Here is a 16,456-nt window from a genome sequence, read left to right as displayed (position 1 = left end):
ACTTTATTGCATTTTTCTTCGCAGCAGGGTTGTCAAGTTGGGTGTAGACTGCAGAGTGAATGGCCTGCAAAGCCTCTGCACCTTACCTTGATGGGCTCATAGTGAGCTCACATTAATTACTATTAAGTGTCAAACTGCCAAAAGTGAAATTTTGGGTTTAAATGGGAACTGCACGTATTTTACACATCTGTCTGTTTACAAGTCTTGGGAAGTACTACGGTTTTAAGATTTAAAATTCCTTCACTTTTCTCGTAAACGTAATAAAAAGTATGAAAAATGTGACTGACGCAGGTTAAGTGTCTTGATCACTTCATAACTTTAATGTTACTCCTACACTTGACACAATTAATAGATGTGTCTCATTCTTCACACTAAACAAATAACGTTTTTACTCAAACTGTCTTTTTAGCCCTTTCTAAACTAAATACAAGCCCAGGATTGAAAGACCATTTTCCACCAAGGTGGAGAATTAAGTATAATCTAATCTAATCTAATCCAAATTTAGAAATTGTGAAATCGGGCATCTCTGGCAAATATTTTCCAAGAATATTTATCACGATTGCCATGTTAATACAGATCCAAATGCAGAAAATACATTTCAGAATTTTTTTTATTGTTGAAATGACAGATATGGACGATTGTGCAGTTGGACATGGTGATCTTGATACTCAAACATTAGATCAACATGCCTGCCCTTCTATACATGGTTGAAACTAAAAGCATACAAAGTTTGGAAACGGATTTCTTTCATGAAATGTTCTTATCATTATGAGAATTCCACATTATTGTAATAGACAAAATTTTTCTTTTAAATTGTCTGGCTCAATGTGAGCCAATGTTGAACACCTTTACAACGGACTGAATACGTAGTTTAATCATGTAGTCCTTGCATAAATAACAAAAAACAATACAATAACATGTCATTTATGTTTATTCAGGGAAGGTTCACTGAGAAGAAGCCTCTCTTTTTCAGGACTGGCCTGATTCTTACTGGGTGAGCTAGAGGTCGCCCCCATTTTGGCAATTTGATGATGAATCCACCTTAATTATTAAAAAGTATCGGTATCGTATCGGTATTTACTTGCTATTGGATCAATACCAAATATTGCAGTATCGCACACCACTAGCAGCTGGGGGCGGTGACAAAAAGCCGCAGTCAATTCGGACGCGTTTTCCAGCAGCCTTCAAAGCATACAGGAAGTCACACAAATGTTTACATCCTGTTTGGTCATCTGTAGGCTACCTGTAGTTTGCAGACATGATTGAAGAAATCGCGTATGCGTTTTTGATCGCTGAGGAAATTCAAGATAAAGAGATGCCCCTTCTTATCCACAAAGATGGACTTCAACAGAAAAGGTGATTAACGCTAAATATTTAAAAGAACAATGCACACATGGCCACAGTTCATTTAACGTAACGTTAGTGGTTTAATGTTTTTCTGATTGCGTTCAGTAAAACCACTTATCAGGTTTGATGATGCTCCTAAATTATCAGGTAATAATGAGTTTAGAAATTATCCTACATCATTGGCAAATTAAAACACTCATAAAATACATACAAATTTTATTTGTTATAGTTACGCAGTTTAAGACAAGGTTCTGTTTTTCTTATTTCATATAAAGTATTAAATAGATGGTTATCATTTGTCAGCAACAATATTAATTCAATAACTGCTCCCAAAAACACAATGAGTTCTTAATAATTCTGTATAGAATCAGCTTCATTATTCTTCTCCTAGCTTGGTTCCAAAAATACCACATTTTGTTGAGGAAGTTGTACCTTTGTACACTGTGACTGACTTTAAAAGTCATTTCAGACTGTCAAGAGGACAAGTAGAGGTAGGTTATCTGAAGCATTTTGAGTATTATCACTGATATTTGTATGTCAATTTGATCATAATTTCTTCTTTGCTAACTAGGATGTTATGACAACATTGGGATGATTCTACACAAACACACAGCATACCAAGTTGCCTGTATCCCATTCTGTTCTTGCCCGTCTGTGGACTCCAACGAGGAGTCATAATAGGGGTGTTGCAGACAGATTTAACATTTCCGGCTTTCCCAATACAGTCTGTGCTCTTGATGGATGTCACATTCCCATTGTCAAACCATTTTGCAACAAGCCTATTATAACAGGAAACAATTTGACTCCATCATACTCACCGGATTCTGCAACAGCGAGCGCCGCTTTTGTCATGTTCATGTAGGTCACCCTGGAAGTTGGCATGATGCAAGAGCATTTCGCAACACATATGTTGCAAGGCAACTGGAATTAAATCCTCAGGCCCTGGTACCAGAGGCAATGCAAGTGATTGCTGATTCAGCCTACCCTTTGTCGCTACATTTGATGAAGCCTTACGGGGATAATGGGCACCTTACTGTTAGGCAGAGAGCTTTAACAGAAAGCTCAATGCAGCTTGTGTGGCCCTTGAGCATGCATTTGGCATCTTAAAGTTAAAGTTCAGGAGGCTCAAGTGTCTGCACATGAAGGAAGTGGCAAACATCAGTGCAGCAGTCACATTTGTTTGGAATCTGGTGACCAAGTTGATGAAGATGAGCAGGGTCTTCTTCTACTCAGAGAGGACAGAGCGGATCCACACTCACCACAGCCCAACAACCATGATGCCTCTCGTTACCAAGACATGATTTGTGGCCACCTTTAAGGATAATACACTTTAGTTTACAGTCATAACCCCTTTTTTTTCCTCTTTCCTTTACACGTCTTTGTGAGCTGGTGTGCAGTATGCCACAGGGTAATGTGAGGCACTTCGGGTCAAATGCCAAGTTTAAAATAGTAATACAATGTTGCAATATTTTATAAGGCTCTAAGGAGGGTTGCAGCAAATGTTTAAGGTCATTAACTAATTTAATAACTTGAACTTTTGAGACAGTTACCTTACAGTGAAAATCACAGTTTTAACCCTAAGGCATTTGGATTTGAAGGGCCTCTACATTATCATGACTTCTGCTGTGCCTCCAAGCTCAGGCTGAATCAGCAAGGAATCATGGGAGTATTTCACCATTGTGAATGTGAGCCATCCAACCACTGCTCGTTTTGTGGTGTTTAATTTTCTTTATGTATTACTAAGACAGCCACATAAATATCATTTAACTATCATTTAACATCTTTAGTTTATTTCAGCAACCCAATAATTTGTTCTTGCTGCTTTCCAATTTCATTTAGTTGTGTCAAGATTTGACCCATGCAGGTCACCATTTTCTTCTCATGTGACTTCCTTTAGGCGTCTCCATCTTGTCACTTCTGGCCTCACGCAGCCGTCCTCCTTTCAGCATGGGCCTGGTATGTATCATGGAATGATGGTCTGGTGCCCTTTTTCTGTGCAGTTAGTGGGGATGACAGTTGAGGGACCAGGCGGGTGATCTTCATTGCCAGATGGATGCAACTTCTGAGGGAGTTTGACTGGGGAAGAGTGGAGTGGAAATAATGGTGCCGGGTGGTGCACTCCCCACCACGGAGCAACAATTTCATCCATTTGCTGTATAAAAGGACACAATGGAATTTAAGTCAAAATCAAGACACAAATTGGTATTTTAACATTCCTTGCTGTGATAATTTCCCCCTTCCTAAGTGTGCTGATGAAGCCCTGTAGTTGTGGGTGAAAAAACACTGAAAAAGAATTATGGAAGACTGATTACTTTTCAGAAAGTCCCACTAACATTTAAGATGTATAAACAGAGCAGGCCCTCTCCTGTTGCTCGAGATCTGTCCTTAGCTCTTTTGTAAGTGTTGAGAATGTTACCCAGTTTCTACCCAGTGTGAATGTGTATCCTCTTGCAGTGAAGGCCTGTTCCAGTTTTTAGTCAAAGGCTTGTTATGTTTATTGATTGTTTAGACGTTTAGGGATTGTCTGGTCAACTCCAGTAGCAGCAATGTAGTTCGGTGTATGAATTCTGTAAAAACATTGCAGTATTGTTAAAAGCCATTAATATTATATTCCAATCCTTAGATTACAAACAAATTCACTGTACCTATCTGGGATTCTGGCTGTCCGGATGGAAATGGATGGAAGCTGCCTGAAGAGGATGACTTCTGTGGTGGGTTGGTTTCAGGATTAGGGCATAGTGTGACAGTTACTGGCTGTTTATGGACCGGAGTGTGGGTGGGGGGGGGACGGACAGTAGGCTGGGGAGTTGGAGTAGTAGTATGGCCCTGGGTGAATAGAGGTTGAGCAGTGAAAAAGACAGGAGGCTGGGTGACTGGTTTACTGCAGAGAAAGAGAGCCAGAATATTGAAAAGAATTTTCCACATGCATTTTAAAGGTACTCAATGCGATGTCACGTATTTTTTAGGCTACAACATTTTTTGTTACATACAGCAATCATATTACTTACTGCCGGCCCCCTGAACACACTGTAAAAAAAAAAAAAAAAGCGGTCTCTGTAGACAGCCCAGGCTCTACAAACGGCAACAAAAACAATCTGGCCAACCTGGGGCCTGTTTCACAAAACCAAGATAAGGGATTAAGCCGGGATTTCCCAGTTATCCTGGATGAATTAAGCCTTGATTCGGTTTCACGGAAGCGGAGGCACATAAATCACCATGGAGATTTATTCTGTACAGCTAGCCTGCTCCTGACCAGGCTAACAGCCAGGATTTATTTAATCCTGGAGCCTTTTCTGATCACCCAGCAGAGGTTTTACCCTGTTCTTATCAACCTGGATTAAAATACAACAGGTGCATATTGCTGTTTATTTAAGTACTGATATTATTTAAAGTTGTGACCATTATTTTTTTTAAATAATTATTCATGTGACAGTCATTGTTACTGTTATATTGCTGTATGAAGACTGCTGTTCACATATAAGTTTGATGAATATATTATGGCAGTTGTTGAGATAATTAGAAAAGGCTGATAACATTTCAAATGGGTTTTAAATGAAGTCTTATTACTAAGATACAATGATGTACATTTCTATAGTTGACCAATGCCCTTGAATTATTTTATTTGATTAATTTTGTTTTAAATTCTTTAACAATAAGGATCATGTTTGTTCCTCTTCCATGTACATTGTATTTGGCATTCTTAGCACACAATTTGTGTTGTCCAGTAAACTGGGACTATAATTTGAGAGGATTGTACAATTTTAAGAACATATCGTAATTGTACAATCCTCCCAAATTATAGTCTTAGTTCACTGGACCAGTAACTATATAATGATGTAGGCTACTGTACATTCATGGAACAACAGGGAGAGGACACCTCAATGGTTTTTGACCTTATATTTTGCTGGGGGGATATAACTGATGAATATCACTCTGTTCCATTCATGTTTATAGTGTGCATGGACTATAGTTTCTAGATTTTAGAGTCCAATTTCTTCAGTGTCTTTGTTTTCTATGTCCATATATATGAGGGAGCAAGGCATATAATATGTAGAGAAGGAAACTCGTCCTCTATAAAAAAAATAAAACAAACGCAAAAAAAAGTGTGGCAGATAATAGCGGACAGACTAAATGATAGTCTAAAAATATACATTTATGAACTACTGCTCTTAACTGAAAGCATTCAATGATTCACTGTCATTTGCAAAAACGAACAGTTGTACACTTTGCATTAAAAGCGAGCAGCGGAAGTTAATATGACTTAGGAAATTAATATTGTAGCCCGTGAGAAAGACAGAGAGAGGAACAGAGTGAAAGAGATATTTACGCTTCATATTCTAGCGTTATAGAAAATGGATCTTCATGCTAAATTTCCTGAGTAACATTATCTTCTGCTTACTTTTAAGGCAAAGAGTACAACTGGTAATTTGTGCAAATGATTAGTAGCCTAATCATTGAATGGTAGGATTATGATGGTTTCCATTCAGAGCAGTGGTCAGTTAATGTAGATATTTAGGCGGCTTACGCATTCAGTCGGTCCGTGATCGTCTGCTACACTTTCTCTCACTGTTGCATTACAGCGTCCGTGTTTCTTTTCTTTTTATATAAATACTGTGTTTCACGTCGTCATACTTCCACAAGAAGCTGCTGCTCACTCTGTATAAAGTATGTACAATGCGTGTTCTCCATTTTGGCATCAGTAAATCTGTGATCGACCTCGCGGTCTTTTGAGGAAATCCGTGGACGCGCATCTATCTGAATTAGTTCAGCCTGGCTCGACCTAGTCGCTCCTCCTCAGCCTGGCTTGGCCTTCGTGAAACGCACAAATGCACAGATTAGACTAGGTCAAGCCTCGCTTTATCAATTATCCTGGATTTATATATTCCGCTTTTGTGAAACAGGCCCCCGGGGCCTGTTTCACAAAACCAAGATAAGGGATTAAGCCGGGATTTCCTGGTTATCCTGGATGAATTTAGCCTTGACTCGGTTTCACGAAAGCAGAGGCACATAAATCACCATGGAGATTTATTCTGTGCAGCTAGCCTGCTGCTGATCAGGCTAACAGCCAGGATTTATTTAATCCTGGAACCTTTTCTGTTCACTCAGCAGTGGTTTTACCCTTTTGTTATCAGCCTGGATTAAAATACAACAGGTGCATATTGCTGTTCATTTAAGTACTGTTATTATTTAAAGTTGTGACCATTATTTTTTTTTATAATTATAAATTTGTCATTGTTACTGTTATATTGCTGTATGAAGACTGCTGTTCATATTGTTGTAAGAAGTTTGATGAATATATTATGGCAGTTGTTGAGATAATTAGAAAAGGCTGATCAAATTTCAAATGAGTTTTAAATGAAGTCTGTTACTAAGGGCAATACATACAATGCTGTACATTTCTATAGTTCCCCAATGCACCTTAAATTATTTTAGTGTATCATTTCTTTTTTTATTCTTTAACAATAAGGATCATGTTTGTTTTCTTCCATGTACATTGTATTTGGCATTCTTAGCACACAATTTTTGTTGACCAGTAAACTGGGACTATAATTTGGGAGGATTGTACAATTTTAAGAACATATCCTAACTATACAATCCTCCCAAATTATAGACTTAGTTCACTGGACCAGTAACTATCTAGTGATGTAGGCTACTGTACGTTCATGTAACAACAGGGAGAGGACACCTTAATGGTTTTTGACCTTATATTTTGCCTGGGGGGAAATAACTGATGAATATACTCTGTTCCATTCATGTTAATAGTGTGCATGGAATTTATCACTTTATTATCTTTATAGTTTCTAGATTTTACAGTTCAATTTCTTCAGTGTCTTTATTTTCTATGTCCATATATACCAGGGAGCAAGGCATATAATATGTAGAGAAGGAAACTCGTCCTCTATAAAAAATAAAAAACGCGAGAAAAAGCGTGACAGATAATAGCGGACAGACTAAATGATAGTAAAAAAATATACATTTATGAACTACTGTTTAAAGGAAACCATTCAATGTGTCACTTGTCATTTGCAAAAACGAACACCTGTACACTTTGCATTAAAAGCGAGTAGTGGAAGTTAATATGACTTAGGAAATTAATATTTTAGCCAGTGAGAGAGAGGGAGGAACAGAGTGAAAGAGATATTTACGCTTCATATTCTTGCGTTATAGAAAATGGATCTTCATGGTAAATTTCCTGAGTAACATTATCTTCTGCTTACTTTTAAGGCAAAGCGTACAATTGTTAATTTGTGCAAATGACCAGTAGCCTAATCATTGAATGGTAGGATTATGATGGTTTCCATTCAGAGCAGTGGTCAGTTAATGTAGATATTTAGGCGGCTTACGCATTCAGTCGGTCTGCGATCGTCTGCTAAGCTTTCTCTCGCTGTTTCAGTACAGCGGCCGTGTTATTTTCTTTTTATTCAAATAATGTGTTTCACGTCATTATACTTCCACAAGAAGCTGCTGCTCACTCTGTATAAAGTAGCCTATGTACAATGCGTATTCTCCATTTTGGCATCAGTAAATCTGTGCTCGACCTCGCGGTCTTTTGAGGAAATCCGTGGACGCGCATCTATCTGAATTAGTTCAGTCTGGCTCAACCTAGTCGCTCCTCCTCAGCCTGGCTTGGCCTTCGTGAAACGCACCAAGCCAGGATGCACAGATTAGACTATGTCAAGCTCCGCTTTATCAGTTATCCTGGATTTATATATTCTGCTTTTGTGAAACAGGCCCCTGCACCACAAAAGATACACAAACAGTGTTCCAGCGTTCCAGCCAATAACCGACAAGAAGGAGTTGGGGGTGGGGGTTGGGGGGTTAGTACGTGGAAGGGAGAGGGAGGGGACGAGATGAGGAGGAGGGAGGGGCGAGCTAGTCTCGTTTTGTTTGAAAATACTTCGAACGTCAACAAGAAGTAACGTCACCCGTCTCGCTTCCTTCTGTTCTGTTTGTCACCTTGTGGTGTTTTATGTGTTATGTGTTACACTTCGTACGTGGTGCTTTAAATCCCCCCTGCCCTTATATGGATCCAGGGTCTCACTAAAACAGGGTGAATGGTTAATGCACTGAATATAATTCTAAATCTGAATGTAACATACTGTGTATATAAAAAATATTGCTCTATAATAAAAATAAAGTTGTCCTCCGGCAGGAAAAAAAAATTAAGAAGTAACATCACCCAACATCGCTTAGAGCACCTTTAATATTCATGTTTGGCATAGTAAAAACAGAATGTAGCCTACCTTGATTGTTTTCTGCAGCTCTAACTTGCTGCAGTATGTGACAAGCAGATCTCAATCATTTGAATAATTGCCATCCAATGTTTAATGGTATTGAGGTAACTGACTTTTTCTTTTTTTTACTCAACACTTGACAGTCTTTCAGCTGTTTCTCTGCTCACTTTAAGCATCACAGCACGTTGGCTATCCCTCACGATGACAATGATTTCCTCCATTGCTTGTGATCAAAACCAGGTTCTGCAGGTGCCTTTTATACCTACCTAACTGTCTGACAAAAAACCTCCACACACTTGCTCTATTGTGTGGGAACCCCATTGTAATTGCCAACAGATTGTGCCCATGACAGTAGTAAGTGCATAGTGTTTTGAAAATTTTACTGAGGATGTCGTTACTGCAATTGTCAAATAAACGAATACATTTATTAAAACTGGACTTTGAGTAATTTGTCTTTTGCAGTTGTTACGTGCAGCTGTAGCCAGAAAATAATGGTTACTTTACACAGATTTCACAGTATTAATCATCTTAATACACACATAAGCTGTGGGTTGTGTTACACTGCCACCAACAGGTTTGGCATGCTCTTGACTGCATTGACGGCATATATACACGGGTACATGTAAACGAACACTTTTCTGAAAACTGACAGCTGTGCACAATGTTATTTTTGAAAACGGAGAGGTTGAAATGTCCGTTTATGAAAATAGCCGGCCACGTGTAAATGTAGCATGAGAAACACTGGGAAAACAAACACTGGGAAACACGCTGGAGAGTGAGACACACAAGGTACTACAACAATCTGGCACGCCATACGTGCACACCATGCGGACCTCGTACAACATGCTAGCACAGAAAAACATTTTTAAAATGCAGCACAATGAGGCTTACGGACATTGGGTTCACGGTCTCCAAACAGAACGAGTCAAAACAGAGAGCTGAGCTGAAGGTAGCCACCACTAGTCACACGTCCATTAAATCGGTAGATCACCTTGGGGAGTTAATTTGCTCAACTTGTGACAAAGACATCAAAATGCACCGGACAAAATGCACGGCATTGATTAACCATGCCATTGCTCCGAGTATGTTCACAGAACTTCAGAGGGATATTGGAGGTGCTGAATATTCCCTTGTTAGTGATGAAAGCACAGACATATCATCTGTCAAGCAACTGTGTGTGGTAATCTGCTACTTCAGTATGACACTGAACAAAGTTGTGTCCACCTTTTTGGGTTTGATAAACTTGGAGGGTGAAACAGCAGAGGTTCTGACCCGTTTCCTACAGAGTATTGGACTGGACATCAAAAAGTGCATTGGATTAGGTACAGATGGCTGCAGTGTCATGGTAGGGAAGAGAAATTCAGTGTACACTCACCTTCTCCAGAAAACCCCAAATCTCCAGCTGCTCAAGTGAGTGTGCCATTCCATACAGCTGTGTGTAAACAAGGCAGCGGAGACCCTCCCACGCAACCTTGAATACTTGGTCTCTCATTCTCACAACTGGCTTTCCCACAGGGCTCTTCGCCGCCGTGAGTATGCAAAGATCTACAGCCTCATCAATCCTGGTGAAATCCCTTTGATGCTTGTACAGATGTCAGGTACACGGTGGCTTTCCACCCATGATTGCTGTTTGCGCATACTCAATCAGTGGGATGAACTGAAGCTTCACTTTCAGCTAACCAAAGACGCTGAAATCCTGCACCAGATGTACAGTGATCCTGTTAACAAGCTGTACCTGCTGTTTTTAATGCCTTGTCTACAAGAATTCAACAAGATCAACAAGCTGTTCCAGCAGGACAGGGGCAATCCATTCAAAATGTTGGAGTGTCTGCTTCTTTTCTTTCGCACCCTTATCTCCAGAGTGGTGAGACCTGGAATGATCCCCACATCAGATGAACAACTGCTTGCAATCGACATAACAGACCCCAGTGTTTTGTTACCTGTGGGTGCAGTCAATTATGGGGTCACCTTCATGATGGCATTGGATGAGGCAAGAATGGAGAGCACGGCTGAGAGAAATATGAAGAGCAGGTGCCGTGAGTTCTTGGTGGAAGTGGGCAGACAAGTGCAACAGAGACTCCCAGCTAACATCCAGATATGGAAATCTATGACTGTGTTCAGTCCGACTGTCATCCTGTCACAAACAAAACCACAGCTCAGCTCAGTCTCAATGTTGAAGCTCTACTCTGGTGATCTTGCAGTTCTTGAAACAAAGTATCAGGCTGTTGCATATCTCCCATAGATAAACAAGGAGGACAGCCAGGCAGAGGTCTTTTGGGTTGAAGTGCTCAATTACAAAGAGAGAGAGAGAGCAGCATACTCCACATAAAATACGGACTGAGAAGACAAGGCATATGCTGCAAGGACTTTGCCCCAAGCCAAGTGATGTTACAGCGCTTCAATAGTCGCATGTACTCTGTGAGTGGAGCATCAGAGAGCAGGGAGACGGATGCAGATGAAGACAGTGAAGATGGATTTTAATTAAGGTAAGCACTGTTACTGTATCTTTTTTATTAGAGCCAGGATATGATGCTAAGAAGGAAAGTTGTTTTTGATGAATGATGATAATCCTCAAAGTACTGTAATATTTAATGGTATTTAGGGAATCCTAGGTATCCATCTTATAGTGTTATAGCTAAAGTATAATTTGACCGTAACCCTCATTAGAAAATCTTACCTTTTCTTTCTGCAGCACAAGCTCTGGCCTCTACACATGAAGGAAACAGCAGTGGAGGTATGAAGATACACCTAAAGAATTCCCCAAAGACATCAGTACAAGGCCATGTTCTACAGAGAGTGAAACTGCCTACTCTGTACCTGTCCTGTGGCGTCTTAAGCTCATATGCCAAGTTTTTGTTATGTTTGTTTTTATTATTTATATGGTTTTATTATGTTCTTGTTTGAATGTAGGCCATCAAGAATGTCTGGATGTAGAACTAAAACTGAACTAAAATTGTTGAATGTTTCAGTATATTTAAGATATTTTCAGTTATTTCATAGGTTCAGTTCAGACAAATTGTTATGTTGTTAAATATGTTTAATTTGCACCTTGGTACCTGAAGCAACTTGAAAGATAATAGTGGTGTTATTATAATAATAAATAAATAATTTGTGAATTCAGGATATTTATTTGATTGTGCAAATTTTAATTATCAGAGGTTTACTGTGTATATAATGTACTTGGTACATCAGTTTTTGAATGTTAAATAATGTTAAAAGGTGGTTTAACTCCCTCTTGTGGTCATTGTCCTGAAGTTCAGGGGAGAGAAAAATAAATAAAATACCGTGTGCACAGTTTTGCAAAACTGCGCACAGTTTACCAGTCTGTCCACATGGATGTAAATTGACAATCTGTACCCACAGTTTAAAATCCGTCCCCACAGATTGTAAAACCGTGCACACAGTTTATTTATTTTTACTGCCTGTATGATTAACTGTATGTATGGACTGGAGCCCAAAAAACCCTTACAAGTTTTAAACTACAACTCAGAGTTGTTTGAATGACAGAAATCTGCTCAAGGTATGGTGTAGCGTTAGCGTGCTAAGTTGATGCTTTCTCTGCGGACATATGCTCTGCGGAGTGCAGACTGATTTGCTCTCGTGAGTCACGTGGCCAAATCGCAGCCTTTGCGATTAGGAAATCGCATTTTAACATATCACGATATTATTGCAAATGCAATTAATCGTTCAGCCCTAATAATTTGTGAATATTCGTTGAGAGAGAGCAATTAATTGTCATATCTAGACGGTGCATATACTGAAACAAAGGCTATTTCCTACTTCTTATTGTGGTGCATATATAAGATATCCTGCCTGATAGATCTTTACTACTTTTATCAACGGTGAGTGTGCATTTCTGCGACACTAACACAATGGAGCCCTTGGTTTTGGTTTTGTCACTAGATGAAGCAGCAATCATGTAGTATTTATTTTGTAGGCAATCTCTTTTACGTAAATGTGACTCTTGTATAAGCGCTATATCTATAATCTTTTTTCTTAGGTAGTCCATGAATTTAGCTCGTTTGATTGGCCCGTTTAGCCCCCTGATGCTGATCTTTATTGTGAGTATTATTGCCACTGTTCATCACACCCCCAACTGGCACCATCAGACACTGCCTACCAAGAGCCTAGGTCTGTCCGAGGTTTCTCCCTTAAAGGAAGTTTTTCTCACCAGCGGGGTTTCTTCCTAAAAGGGAGTTTTTCCTCGCCACTGTCGCACTAAATGCTTGCTCTTGGAGGAATTACTGGAATTGTTGGGTCTTTGTAAATTATAGAGTGTGGTCTAGATCTACTCTATCTGTAAAGTGTCTTGAGATAACTCAAGATAATAAAATTGAATTGAAAATTGAATTGAATTGATGTTAACTGAAAGGATTGAGAATTCAGCCATCTTCAAAATATACATCTCGTCTCGTGTACCATACCGGAATTCGCTAATAGATTTGTAGCAAAGGGTGAACCGTAAAAACATAAAAACATAAAAAATAAAATAATTCCCCTAACCCTCTGAGACCGCAGACCCCATCCCCTATCTCTAAGATACGTGGCCACATCAAACGCAGCACACGTAAACTCCAGCCCACAATTACCCCTCTTGTTTAAAGTCACAGGGACGCAGAGGTGGGTAAGGAGCACTAGTCTTCCGCGGCCATTGCGGTTGCTGGTCACATGACCTCCAAGTATACTTTTTCTAACAATTTGCTTAATCACTTTGGGTGAGGGGTGAATAGATTTCTGAAGAGTTATGGTACAGAGGCAGATTGATAACTTTAGCTAGCTAGCTTTGTTAGCATCACTTACACTTATGGCGTTTTTCCATTACATGGTACCGGCTCAACTTTTTGGTTTTCCATTACTAGTCCCTGGTACCTGCTAACAGGGACTTTTTTTAGTATCACCTCCGTTGAGGTTCCAAGCAAGCTGAGGCGATACCAAAAGATGACGTGAAAACCTGCAGTCTACTGATTGGCCAGAGAGAATCGACACTAATCACTGCATCAACATTGCTAGCGACAGATAGGGGTGTCCTGAAAAAATCCAGCATTTTTAAATAGTTTAGCCAGCGGTGTTTTTTTTTTGCTGCCTCCAGCTTCCTTTGAAACAAAATGTTTCTGGCAGAGAATCAAAAACAACACTCTGTGTTTGTCGCATTACGTCACGGCAGTTTCCTGCAGCGTCGCTATGACGACTAGCTAAGCTCGCCTAAGGCAAGGACTACATGTACAAGTTTTACATCCAATCACAATAATGATGTTAACACATAAATCAGACAATACACAGGCAATTTTGTGATATCCCTGAAGTTGTGGTCTTGACTGGTCTTGAAATAAAATCATGAGTCCTCTTCATCCGAGAAGGAACAGAGTAAAAATATGGTTGATTCACAGATAAGACAAAGACCTTTGAAAAGTGGTCTGTCTCAAGTACTACAACACCGCTGTTAGTGATGGGTCGCAGTTGGAAGAGACAATGAGAAAAATTCTATGGCTCACTTTTATCTCTCAGGTAACATGGGCAGGGACACCTGGAGTTCCTAGATTTACCTGCTAATCAGAAAAAAAGTGTTTTTATTCAAACTGGAAGGTGACATGTAGGTGACACCCCACTTCTAGATTTTTCACACCTCAGGCTGCAGACTCTGCATGTAGGCCTCATTCGTTTGTTAGAGCACACGGCATTGTCTTTTGTTCAAAAAGGGCTTTACGGGTCAACTGGTTCGGATGCAACAGCAGTTTTTGTCTCTAGTTCTCTATTCTGTCAGGACTTTACTCTGTCTCCCCCACCTCTTTCTTTGTCTCTAGCCGTGGCAAAAAGTATTATGTTTTGGGTCGTACGTCCATCTCTACATACGTACACACTTCCCATTCATGTGAATGCAATAACACAGGACCCCCTGGAGAAAATTTCTTCAAATTTCTTCAAATTTTCCAAAAACATCCAATTGAACTCGCAGATGAACTGATGAGAATTTGAGCTAAAGTGAGCACAATAAAGATTTCTTGACAAAAGGTTTGTCTTTTATAGTTCTAGTTTTTTTCCTATTCTTCTGGACACATTTAGCACTATTTCACAGCTTTTGTCTCTAGTTCTCAATTCTGTCAGGGCTTTACTCTGTCTCCCCAACCTCTTTCTTTGTCTCTTGTCATGTCGCGGCGCCAGCGCTAGCCGCGGCCAGAAGTATTATGCTTTTGGGTCATCCGTCCATCTCTACATACGTACGCACTTCCCATTCTTGTGAACAGGACCCCCTGATGAGATGATGGGATTTTGGAGGTCAAAGGTTTAACGTCAAGGTGACGGTGTCCTCATGTCTGTCCATCCGATTCTTATGAATTCAATATCTCTAAACGCCTAGAGGGAATCACTTTAAATATGGCATACACAACCACTTGGAGTCACGGATGAACAAATTTAAATTCTGGAGGTCAAAGTTCAAGATCAACGTCTCCAGAACTGTATATGTATCTCCCCTGAACTTGTAAAGTTGTGGCATGTAAAGCCCCAGTGGCCTAATGGATAAGGCACTGGCCTCCTAAGCCAGGGATTGTGGGTTCAAGTCCCATCTGGGGTGATTTTCAGCAGAGTGGCGCAGCGGAAGCGTGCTGGGCCCATAACCCAGAGGTCGATGGATCGAAACCATCCTCTGCTAAGTTTGTTTTGCTCGTAACGCAATTGTAGTCACTCTGAAAGGGTGATCCAACAAGAGATTATGATCCTCAACCTGAGGTCCATGGCGAGATGAATCCTGATATAACTGCTGGGAAAGTTGTATTATCCAGACAAATCTTGTTCTGGAGGTTTACTGTCCATATTGACAAATCAACATCCACTACCCTGTCAGGACCCTGTAGTAATGATGACTTTCCAGTGATGTGATTGGTAAGTGGTTGGGCTGTTTACATGTTTTGATCATGTCCTTTGGTTGCATGAACGGGACTTCGATACCCCGGCTCCACCGCTTGATCACTGTGTCTTGTTTTGTCTAAACAAACTGCACCAGTGTGCTACTCATTAGTGTGCTCACTTCAGTGATGTAATGAAGCACAACCTTTGATCAAAAGTGAACACAATAAAGATTTTCTTTACAAAAGTTTTTTTTCTTTTATAGTTCTAGTTTTTTTTCTATTCTTCTGGACACATTTAGCACTATTTCACAGCTTTTGTCTCTAGTTCTGAATTCTGTCAGGGCTTTACTCTGTCTCCCCAACCTCTTTCTTTGTCTCTTGTTATGTCTCGGCGCCAGCGCTAGCCGCGGCCAGAAGTATTATGCTTTTGGGTCGTCCGTCCATCTTTACATACCTACGCACTTCCCATTCCTGTGAACAGGACCCCCTGATGAGATGATGGGATTTTGGAGGTCAAAGGTTTAACGTCAAGGTGACGGTGTCCTCATGTCTGTCCATCCGATTCTTATGAATTCAATATCCCTGAGGACCCTAGAGGGAATCACTTTAAATATGGCATACACAACCACATGTCACGGATGAACAAATTTCAATTCTGGAGGTCAAAGTTCAAGGTTGTTTCTAAACAAACTGCACCAGTGTGCTACTCATTAGTGTGCTCACTTCAGTGATGTATTGAAGCACAACCTTTGATCAAAAGTGAACACAATAAAGATTTTCTTACAAAAAGTTTTTTTCTTTTATAGTTCTAGTTTTTTTTCCTATTCTTCTGGACACATTTAGCACTATTTCACAGCTTTTGTCTCTAGTTCTCAATTCTGTCAGGGCTTTACTCTGTCTCCCCAACCTCTTTCTTTGTCTCTTGTTATGTCTCGGCGCCAGCGCTAGCCAGTGGCCAGAAGTATTATGCTTTTGGGTCATCCGTCCATCTCTACATAACGCACTTCCCATTCCTGTGAACAGGACCCC

General features: G+C 40.0%; 2 non-coding genes across 2 annotated transcripts; both read left to right on the top strand.

Annotated features, from left to right (window-relative positions):
- Positions 1-15,080: 15,080 nt before the first annotated feature.
- Positions 15,081-15,153, top strand: trnar-ccu (transfer RNA arginine (anticodon CCU)). The gene has a single exon. It is a non-coding gene; the product is annotated as a tRNA-Arg (tRNA).
- A 6-nt stretch (positions 15,154-15,159) lies between these two features.
- On the top strand, positions 15,160-15,231 carry trnam-cau (transfer RNA methionine (anticodon CAU)). Its single transcript has one exon. It is a non-coding gene; the product is annotated as a tRNA-Met (tRNA).
- The last annotated feature ends 1,225 nt before the right edge of the window (positions 15,232-16,456 follow it).

Source organism: Perca flavescens, chromosome 21, assembly GCF_004354835.1.
Source record: "Perca flavescens isolate YP-PL-M2 chromosome 21, PFLA_1.0, whole genome shotgun sequence".
Lineage (NCBI taxonomy): Eukaryota > Metazoa > Chordata > Actinopteri > Perciformes > Percidae > Perca > Perca flavescens.
This window is presented reverse-complemented; position numbering and strand designations above follow the sequence as displayed.